Source organism: Xyrauchen texanus, chromosome 49 (assembly GCF_025860055.1).
Source record: "Xyrauchen texanus isolate HMW12.3.18 chromosome 49, RBS_HiC_50CHRs, whole genome shotgun sequence".
NCBI classification, from domain to species: domain Eukaryota; kingdom Metazoa; phylum Chordata; class Actinopteri; order Cypriniformes; family Catostomidae; genus Xyrauchen; species Xyrauchen texanus.
Genome location: NC_068324.1, coordinates 4,176,879 through 4,188,359, shown reverse-complemented (window position 1 = coordinate 4,188,359; position 11,481 = coordinate 4,176,879). Strand labels below are relative to the sequence as shown.

At 41.0% G+C, this 11,481-nt stretch overlaps 1 long non-coding RNA gene across 6 annotated transcripts; it reads right to left on the bottom strand.

Annotated features, from left to right (window-relative positions):
* Positions 1-718: 718 nt before the first annotated feature.
* Positions 719-7,763, bottom strand: LOC127640746 (uncharacterized). Of its 6 annotated transcripts, XR_007970122.1 has the most exons (7): positions 7,511-7,763; positions 6,611-6,714; positions 5,597-5,647; positions 5,366-5,497; positions 4,629-4,744; positions 2,423-3,025; positions 719-2,349 (listed from the first exon to the last, which is right to left on the bottom strand). It is a non-coding gene; the product is annotated as an uncharacterized LOC127640746 (long non-coding RNA). The 6 variants fall into 6 exon arrangements; XR_007970121.1 differs by having other exon boundaries at positions 719-3,025; positions 5,344-5,497; XR_007970120.1 differs by having other exon boundaries at positions 719-3,025; positions 5,361-5,497.
* Between the last annotated feature and the right edge of the window lie 3,718 nt (positions 7,764-11,481).

The window sequence follows — 11,481 nt, the reverse complement described above, 5'->3', positions numbered from 1 at the left end:
TTTATCCATGGTATTATATATTTTAGCTTGGGTAATTTTTTTATGTATTTCTTTCACCAGAACAAAATAATCAGAAACAAAATTTTGAGCCTTCGGGACTTCTGGTTGAGATGACTCAGAATGACGACATTCATTTTTGGTGTGTTAATTGAACGGCATTCGCGGTATTGAAGGAATAGAGAGCAACAATACCTCAAAATGAGCTGCACTTTGTGTACATTTTTATAATTATTTTGGAATACTGAAGTCTGCCCTCAAAAGTCAGATATTTCAATATCAACTAATTTCTCATAAAATTCTTCCAAGAACAAATGATCTGAACTAGGCTATCAACATACTGTACATGTTATTGCTCAATTGTCTCAGTTGTTTTCCTTTTACTTCTCTTAAGACATTTTAGGTGAAATATCTGAGACAGATGATACTTTAATGAATCATAATTGAGAACACCAATAAGTATCCTAAGCTATAGGAGAACAACCTCTGAACAATTAAATGTACTTTTGGGCATTATACAGTATTTACATTGCAGTATAGTAAACAAGTATTCCATTCTGAGCATTGCCTAATATGGAAAGAGAGAAACTTCGGCTGATAATAAAGATGGAGTCTTTTTTCATTAGTGAAACTGGAGCAGTCTGTAAGAGCAACCAGGTCACCTCACAATCAAAGATTTACAAGCAATAAAAGGCACATTATTTCAGTTTGTTATTGTGAATCAGCAGCACCAATTTATTTTACGTGAATTCAGGGATTGTTTTGAGCTTAGAATGACATTACATAAAATTTATGTCCATCTATTAATGATGCTAATGGAAGCTTTAAAACAGTAAAACATACTTGCTGCTAAAACTGCTTCATATGTAATGTTTGCCATTTCATGAACAAGTCATCTGACAACTAATATGTCTCTTGACAATAATTATGTCATATCTCAAAGCAACCAGACGATGAACTCTGCTTTATAATCATAGTGTTGTAGCCGAACCTGGCCGTTTCAGTATCTTTTTAAGTAACTAGGTCTAACTTTGTCCCAAAACAGCTCTACACAAGAGGAATAGTCTAGTATTAAAATGCCTCGACTAATTTTAATTACACTTATTCAAGATTAACAGTTAATCTTGTGTACGTTGTCACCATGGTGCTCACATTAAAATATACACACATCCATGTTTATAAACAGAGTAAACCAACCTAGGATGGTTTAAGATACTCATACTGGTCTAGTTTGATGGTTTTAGAGGTGTTTTGGGAAATTTCCTTGTGAAAATCGAGAGTTAATGGCAAAAAAAAAATTTAAGTAGAGATATCAACAAAAACATGAAATTAGCATGAAGCTGACACGTTTGTTTGCAGGAAACTCTTGCTAACCCATGATAATTTTGATATTAGCATGAGGTTTAAGCATTGACTGAGAGTGCTAACCCACAAAAAAACATCACAAAACAAAGCACCTTCCCCTTAGGGTAGGACATGGACGTAATACTACAGATCAATCATAAAGCAATTTTACACAAAAATACTCACTTGAGTAGAGGTTAGCATAGCATTTAGCCTAACTATGGTAGTTTATAGAGATTCAGGACATTACAATGTTTATAAAAGTTGGAGAGAGCTATCCATCTTTCCCATTCATCTCAAAGGCAATTGTTCGTCTAGTGTATGCCATCTTTCCTAATAGACACTTCTGGTCTGCATGAACAGTTGGCGCCGACTGGTAGATGTTGTAACTACTCCAATCTGAGGACAAAAAGCATATTGACAGCCATTTAACTTTAGCTGTGTAGTCCTCACAAAATGCGCCAACTGACCAGCTAGCATTTAGGTGAATGGCAATGCTAACATATAGCTCTCTCCAGGTGGACCTTGTTTGTAGCTTGCTACTGTTTGAAAAGTTTAAAGTTTTCCCATACTATTTTTTTTTTGTAAAGAAAAGTAGACAGAAGGCTATACAATGCACATTGTGTAGTGTGCATTATGCTAGTATACCATACTGAAAAAACCTGAGTCTGCTGGAGAAGACATCCATTCAAAACAAAGTTCTGTAGCTTCTACGGTACCTTGGATTCTGTATTAATGGGATGGTTCACCCAAAAATGCAAATCTTGAATTTATTTTCTATCAGGAAGACCCACAGACTGAGTGAAATTAAGATGACATTTATTTGATGAATATAAAACAGAAATGTAATGTCTCTTTGGCGTGAGCCCCGTCTGGTGGTCCGAAGTTGTAGTACTCGGAACCGTCATATCCTGCCGGAGATAGGAGGCAGGGGCGAGGAGCCTACCTCCGTACTGGACGGGACTCAACTGGTGATGGTTGGGTGGTGGAGGTTGCCGTGTTAACGCACTGAAACAGCAATGTGATGGATTGTGAGCAGACTTGTAAAGCAATGGCTTACATGTGATTGTCTAGGGGTTACCTAGCTAATGGTGTAATGATGTACAGCTGCTAGTCTTCCCGCTAGAACTACGCTGGCTTACAGGCCCTCATGTTGTCATACGACTTTGGAACAACATGGGTGTGAGTAAATGATGACAGAATTGTCATTTTTGGGTGAACTATCCCTTTAAACTGATGGGGGGAACAATAGTCTTTGTTCACCACAGTATTTTCCTGTGAGTCAATTACACAGTGAGATCAAGAGTCTAATTTGTTTATGGGTGACCCAGTTTGAGTGGCCCAATGGGGTTTGCTAGGGCCCATCTGCGAGTCATTAGACCCAGACAGTCCTGAGCCAACCGGTGATTCCTTTAATCCAGACCAGAGGCGGTCCAAGGGTCTCGGTCGGATACTTCAAATGTTTCATATTCGGCAAACTGACAAACCCTTCCCTCAGAGGCTTTTCAACAATTCATCGCCAGTCACTCAGTGAAAAAAGGAGAAGGATTCTTCTTCCATGTGGGGCAAAACTACACACAGTGGAAGTCACTGCATTTGTATGCATGAAGATTCTTCCATCAAAATGTGTTATTCTGTCTTCATTTAGTCACCTTCTCTTTGTTCCCGTATAACTTTCGTTATCCTGTGAAACACAAAAGGACATGTTAGCCACAATGTTAGGGACTGACAGATTCAGTCACCATTCACTTTCATTGTATAGAAGGAAAAAGCTATACTCATTGTGGAACACAGCTTTTGTCTTGTTTTCTGGTTGAGGTCTGAGTCTGTTTCCCATGCTGTTGTGTGTTGATGTTGGAGGGGTTTGACACACGTGATAAAGAGCCCACCTGAGTAAACGGGTGTTGAGCGGTTTACCAGCCGCCCTGATTTATTGACCATTTCCCATCGAGGATAAACAGTCTGATCTTCAGACCCACTCATCAGCTGTTCTGTGCACATAATATAATGTCTCAGGACATATATGTATGCGTGTGTGTGTGTCCTATTGGGTGGGAAACCCAAACTCTGCAATGAACACTGTCTATGGTTGTCATGGCAATGTGACAGCCATGTACATTGCAAGAGATTGGTGAGGTCAGGAGATCAAAATACCATGTTACAAAAATACACACTAATCATTGTGCATGCTATCAAACTAACAGGCAGAAAAGCACTTTCACATGTGGCACTGAGACCGAAAACAAGCCTGTTTTCAAGTGTACATGCATCAGGTTTACATTATTTTATCCTAAAGGAAATTTATTGACTGACAAGCAGTATGTTGAAAAGGATTTAACTTTGTACACTGCAAAAGCTGAACATCAAGATCAAGATTTTAGGTTAACTACATACTGTATATACTATATAAATTGAAAGTGTCACACAGCTTTTCTTTCAAAGTTTTTATAATCCTGCACATTTTTGCGTACTCTTGTCTATTTTAAATGATCCTGCAGCGTGACAAATACATTTTTAAAAGTATAAATGGGTGTTTCTTCAACTTCAGGCACTTTTAGCAATGTGGACTTCTAGAAAGTAAGTCCTGTCACCTGGTCAGGTTGGGTTTTTGTCTGTCGGGACGTGACATCATTGTCCCATGTTCTGTCTTGTGTTTCGTGTCCTGTCTCTGTGTGAGTGCACAGGTCCTGTTGTGAGTTACCGCCATCGTGAGTTACCGCAGTGCACTCTGGTGATGTCACGGTCCTATCACCTTGTCAGGTTGGGTTTTTGTCTGATAGGACCATGGCATCATCATTCCCTGTCTGTCTCGTGTTTTGTGTACATTCTTTGTGTGAGCACACGGGTCCGGTTGCGAGTTACCACCATGTGCACTTGTTCATGTCCAGGGCTTGGTGTCTGGATCCTGACTTCCTGTTTGGTTCGGTTTTGGTCTGTGTTCGGTTCTGGACACTCATGCTCCATGTTCTCTTTGTTACGTTCCAAGCGTGTTGACTTTTACGCCCTCATGTATTTCAGGTGCCGTTGGTATGGAATCTGCATTTCCATGGGAACTCTAATTGTTTCCATGGGAATACTTATCATGCCAACTTTCAGCTGGCGAGCGCCACCTGCTCTCTTGTTTGTTTCTGCCTATTTTAATCCCCTCATGTGTTATGTCCTTTGCTTGTTTGTTGAATTTTTGTTAAATGTAGTTCAGTGTTGACTGAATGTAGTTCGTTGTGAATGTAGTTTATAATGACTGTTATGCGTACATTATATAAAGCTGTTGGTGTTAAGTAACTAACCTCACTCTCTCTACCTAGTTGGTCCTGGGATGGTGAAGGCAAAGATGACCAAATGCAGAGGGTACTGTAAGAGATAAATGACTGGAGCACAGGAAAACATGTTAAGGTAAATCCAACTAAAAACAAGAAAAGAGTGTGAGCATGAGAGAGACAAAGCACAACAACGAGAATGATCTGACAAACACAACCCACAAAAAGGGCTGCTTATAAAGGGGAAAGGAGTCACGGGCGGTTGTCACGTTAATCAGGCAGCGAGTGGTAATAAGCGATGAGCAACTCCGCCGCGTAATTAACGCTAGACACGCAACAACACGAGGGACTGAATAATCCCATGACAAATATTTTTTTATTTTATTGATGGATTTTCATAGTTTCATATTGAATGTCTGGGTCTGGGACAAATCATTTTGTAGATGAAATGCATTAACACAATACCCCATATAAATGATGAAGTCCTGATAAATTTTTTGTGGGTCAGGTTTTGCCTACATAGTCAGGACCAAATGTCCCTACGTGGATAGTATAACCTAAAATCATGTACATTGTGGGCTCCATGAAAATGTCATGAAAACATTTTAAAATAACATTTGGTTTATTTGGATTTGGTTTAGAAAAGGGGATAGAAAATATAATTCGCTCAGCTGTGTGTGTGTGTGATCTGCTGAAAATGACTGGAGCTGATGTCTCTAATCTGGACGTGTAAGTGTGTAAATACCACAGTGGTTCAGGCACCTCACCCTTTACCCACAATTCCTCGGGTCCACTTCCCTTGACGTCACAGCTGAAGAAAGTGGTACCACTCATGGTCAATGTGGAAGAAGAACTGCTCCAAAACGACTCAGGGAATTTTAATGATGGACTCTAGACCGCTGCAGAGAGAGAATCACTCTAGAGTTTAAACAGCCCTGTCGGAACCAAGCAATTTTCTATGTCATTGACAGGGTACATAAAAGTATAAGTGTATGGACCTTAATAGACTGTTTCTCTGTGGAGTTGATTTACTGGCCAAATCTCTCCATCTGGATGTAAGATCATGACATGCAGTATAAATGACAGGCTACAAACATCCCAAAGTAATCAATTATCAAAAGCTACATTCACAAACCAGCAGAATATGGTTGTCAATTCCTTTTTAAGGCCAAAACATACTTTACACAAAAAACCTTTCTAGTTACGCAAGCTCTATTTCAAGCTCTGTTGCGTTCCAAAATGTGTCAGACTGCAGTTCATAACACAACACAAGTACAAGTTACATTCTCAGCATTGCCACAAGGACATTAGCCCTATGGCGGACATTAGTTTGAACTGTCCACTTGTATTTTGAGTTTTCTCTTTAAAGTCAACTACTGTCATGGAGGAGCAACAGTTTGAAGAATATATAGCTTGAGCGAGTTCACCCCCTTGTGTACTGAGGTTTGTTATCATCACGATAACTCAAGAACGGACGCTGGCACGTTCAACCAGACCATGCGTTGGCCAAGCGCTAGCATCCGCGTCTGCATTCTTGTGTAAAGTATGTTACTGGCCTTACCATGGTGCAGTAAATATTGATATACAAAACATAGACATCATAAAATGAAGACATTTTCTAAAGAGTCTGTGCGCTAACTGCTCTGGTTGGCTGACAGCTGCACTAATTTTCCATTCTGACCAGGAAATTAATGTTGGCTTTGTTTTAAGTGGACGGCTGGTTTCATTCATTACTCTTGGAGTTTGTTTGTCTTAACTGCCCATTATTAGGACATCAAACTTCCGAGCCTTTGCTGGAATGACTACCACATGTTTGTGCTTGAAACTCCTGCTAAAACAAAATAATAAAAATTCTATGCTCCTCCAATACATTCACGGATCATATGAAAGTACACATATAGAAAGTCATACGGGTATGTAGTGACATAAAAGCAACCTAATCTGACTGTATCTGGTGGCAGTGAATACCGGCAATGCAATGGAAATGAGATGAGATATCAACACACACATACCTTTACACACACACACTTGGGAAAAAAAGCACTTGCGGGCTGCAGCTTGCAGTGTCTCATCCCTTAGAGACTGCCGGGTGTGTCTGTAGACGTGCCAATCATTCCTGGTTGCAATAAAAAAAAATCAAAGTGAATGAGGGTCTGTGTGGGTGGACTTGCATGTGAATGTGTTTTATGATATGGTCTGATGAGTGAATCCTTGATGGATTGAAAAGAGGAGGAACTGACAGCTGTACTGTTAACAAGAGTGACTCAGAGAAACAGAAATCAGCTTCATTAATTCTGCAGATTTTCATGCCCCTCCCATCAAAGACATTTATAGTACTGTGTAAATTATTAGCATCTCTCTGGCCTGCCAAATGCACATGGTGCACATGCATAAAATCCTGTCACAGATTTTCTTAGAGGTCCAAAATAATGGAGTAAGTCACAAGAGACAGAGCATTACAGTAATTTTACCAGGGTTAAGGGGTGTTGTAAGCCGTGTGCACACTATACGATTTTTATGATCCATTATTTTTGTTGCTTGTCAGACGAGAGCAAGACCTCCCAGTGAGGTCTTGTGGAAAAAAAACATTATGTCAGACTGTCAATACACATCATGGGCAAGACTTTGTTTCCAATTGTTATGATTGTCAGCACTGACTGGGTGTTCTATCTGATCTGTAACTAAATTTATACCATAGATTTGGTCCTGTGGAAACCAGGAAGTAATCACGTTCACATAATCAATGATGAACACAATTCTAAAGTTACCCATTACATTTATACTCCACCGTTGGTTAGGTTTAATGTTGGGGTTTGGGTTAGGACATATGGTTAATAAATTATGCATTCCTACTTACTGTATAAACCAATCAGATGCACAGGTAGCTGTTTAAACATGCAGGCCATTATTACCTGCCACACCTTCCCCAGTGCCTTCAGTCGTCCACCTTACGGGGTCATCATCCAGGAGCCACCGATTACAGACGTTTCACCCCATTAATCCCAAAAACATCTGGTGGTGGGGTAGTGGTCAGGGACATCCCCTGCCACCCCCTACAGCTGGACACTGGATCTTTTCCATTGCTGATTGTTCCTGCATCCCCATCAAGACATTCCTACTTTACAGGATATACCATGCAGCCAGAGTTCGATACCCACCCCCCCCTTTAAGGCCGCTTCTCAATCAGAAAAGGCAAGTTATCAGACTACGCCTACCACCCCTCCAATCTTTTAAATGAATCCCCCAACAGATTAAGTAGAAAATCTATGTGAGAGGTGAGCCATAAATCTGCGTCAGCCACACCACCAACGCCTAGCTTGGCATGGATTCGCTAATCCCTCTCCAGAACCCCCTGTATAAGGATCGAGTGGTCAGCAGAAATAATTCCTCCCCACCCCTTTATCTCTCCCACATGCTACCTCACCACATATAACAAATGTTCCCTATTCCTGGTTTCTCGCTTCTGCACACCCCATTTTTCATCCTTCTTTCTTAACCATATCTAGAAGCTTCCTTTCTCAGCTTACTCTGCCATCTGACTTCTTCAATGCTGATTCAATGATACCAATGTCTTTAAATAGATGCTGCACTCAACTTCTCATAAATCCTTGACACCTGACCTCCACAGGGTAAGACGCATCCCTCCATCCATTTCCCTGCACTCTGCAGCCAGAATCAGCATATTTTAGCTTCTTCCTCCCATAGGCTGCCTCCATAAACTCAATCATTATGACTTTTCTAGCTGATGCCGACCATAACGCTACGTCTGGCCTCAAGGAGGTAATGGCGACCTCTGCAGGAAATTTTACATGCTGGCCAAGATCGACCTCCGTTGACCAATCAATTGCATGTACCAGGATTGATCTTTCTTCCCTCAATGCTGTGCATTGTGAGCTGCCTCCCTTTTAACTCAATAGAATTACTCAGAGCATGGCAGCCTTTTTTGCCTTTACACACCTCTAGGAACTCCGCCAGCTTTCGCAGGACCTTATCATGTCGCTGCCTGTATCGTCTATTTACCAAGGTGGCCTTTTGCCCACCCAACATGTGCTGCAGATTTGCTCTTGGGGCCTCACAGAGGGGACATCTTTCCTCTTTGTCATACCACAAAGACAAATTCACAGGGCTTGGAGGAGTATCATAGGTGGACCTAATTATAAATCTTAAAACCCAATCAGATGTACCCTCTCATACTGTCCAGTGCTTAAATCTTTAGTGTCAGTTGTAGGGCATTTCTTCCAAACAATGCTACATCTGAAAGACAACATGGGAATCCCAGCCACTTCCTGATGTAACAAGTTCAAAAACGACAGTGGCATTCAATTAACGTTGTAAGAGTTCCAGTTTAAAAATTTTCTTCCCAGTAAAGTCAGAAGTCATAACTTGCAGTCAGCTTAATTTAGCAGTCAATATATCTATAATTCAACAGTTTTTTTTCCAATAATATATTTGTATAGTACTTTCCAAGAACAAATTGTTCCCAAGCAGCTTCACAGAGGAAAAAAATGGTGTCTCCCTAGTGAGCAAGCCAAAGCTGAATAGTCTGTTGCGAGGAAAAACATCCTAGATGAATAACAATAGGCTAATGTGATGATGATTGTAACTCATTTCAATGGAAAGGAGGAGGTGAGAACCAGCTTGGCAATATAAATAATATTTTAATGATAAACTTAATCAAAAGACACAAACACACACATGACGGACAGCGGCCCGTAAACGATTTCTCTCTCCTGCACCATCATCCGCAGTCCGCCTTTATCCCTCTTGGAGGCTTGATTAGCCTGATAAGGGACCAGGAGTGTAAAATCACGACCCAGCCCCACCCTCCGCCCTGCCACAATGATGTAAACTCACTAATTTCATAAAGAGGCAATTACATAATATTAGATTACCACGTGTCTCCTTTCACATGAGTGTTAACAACCACATTTACTGGCTAAATGTCAATATTCTAGTGAACATATGTGAATGGGAAAACAAAAGTTGCTGACTGTATATGTGTCTCACCATGGTTCCGTTATCATGAGGAATGAGTCTCAAGATGCTTCGCTCATGAATCGCTCATGAATCGCTCTTGTTCTGAGGGATGATTCAGTCTCCCGTGCCCTCCCAACCGCCTATTCTGTGACTTCCGAGGGATCACACAAGGAGGCATGGCAGGGTCGTTGTGTAGAAGACTTTGTCAGTTCGAACCAGTCTGGCCATTCTCTGTTGACCTCTCTCATCAACAAGCTCTCACGTTTTTTCAACATTCTGATGGTTGATGTAAACATTAACTGAGGCTTAATGTAACCTGTATCTGAATTATTTACGATTACGATTGGCTGATTAGATAAACGTATGGATGATTGTTTGTGCCAGACAGGCTGGTTTGAGTATTTCTGTAACTGCTGATCTCCTGGGATTTTCACGCACAACAGTCTGTAAAATTTACTCGAATGGTGGCAAAAACAAAATATATCCAGTTAGGGGCAGTTCTGTGGATGGATATGCCTTGTTGATGAGAGAGGTCAACGGAGAATGGCCAGACTGGTTCGAACTGACAGAGTCAGTTACGGTAACTCATATAAACGCTCTGTACAAATGTGGTGCGAAGAATATAATCTCAGAATGCAATTGCCGCTGTTTTGGTGGCACGAGGGGGACCTACACAATATTAGGCAGGTGGTTTTAATGTTGTGGCTGATTGGTGTGTATATACAGGTGAAACTCGAAAAATTAGAATATCGTGCAAAAGTTCATTAATTTCAGTAATTCAACTTAAAAGGTGAAACTAATATATTATATAGACTCATTACAAGCAAAGTAAGATATTTAAAGCCTTTATTTGATATAATTTTGATGATTATGGCTTACAGCTTATGAAAACCCCAAATTCAGAATCTCAGAAAATTAGAATATTGTGAAAAGGTTCAGTATTGTAGGCTCAAAGTGTCACACTCTAATCAGCTAATTAATCCAAAACACCTGCAAAGGGTTCCTGAGCCTTTAAATGGTCTCTCAGTCTGGTTCAGTTGAATTCACAATCATGGGGAAGACTGCTGACCTGACAGTTGTGCAGAAAACCATCATTGACACCCTCCACAGGGAGGGAAAGCCTCAAAAGGTAATTGCAAATGAAGTTGGATGTTCTCAAAGTGCTGTATCAAAGCACATTAATAGAAAGTTAAGTGGAAGGGAAAAGTGTGGAAGAAAAAGGTGCACAAGCAGCAGGGATGACCGTAGCCTGGAGAGGATTGTCAGGAAAAGGCCATTCAAATGTGTGGGGAGCTTCACAAGGAGTGGACTGAGGCTGGAGTTACTGCATCAAGAGCCACCACACACAGAGCGGGTCCTGGACATGGGCTTCAAATGTTACCTGGGCTAAAGAAAAAAAGAACTGGTCTGTTGCTCAGTGGTCCAAAGTCCTCTTTTCTGATGAGAGCAAATTTTGCATCTCATTTGGAAACCAAGGTCCCAGAGTCTGGAGGAAGAATGGAGAGGCACACAATCCAAGATGCTTGAAGTCCAGTGTGAAGTTTCCACAGTCTGTGTTGGTTTGGGGAGCCATGTCATCGGCTGGTGTTGGTCCACTGTGCTTTATTAAGTCCAGAGTCAACGCAGCCGTCTACGGGACATTTTAGAGCACTTCATGCTTCCTTCAGCAGACAAGCTTTATGGAGATGCTGACTTCATTTTCCAGCAGGACTTGGCACCTGCCCACACTGCCAAAAGTACCAAAACCTGGTTCAATGACCATGGTATTACTGTGCTTGATTGGCCAGCAAACTCGCCTGACCTGAACCCCATAGAGAATCTATGGGGCATTATAAGAGAAAGATGAGAGACATGAGACCAAACAATGCAGAAGAGCTGAAGGCAGCTATTGAAGCATCTTGGTCTT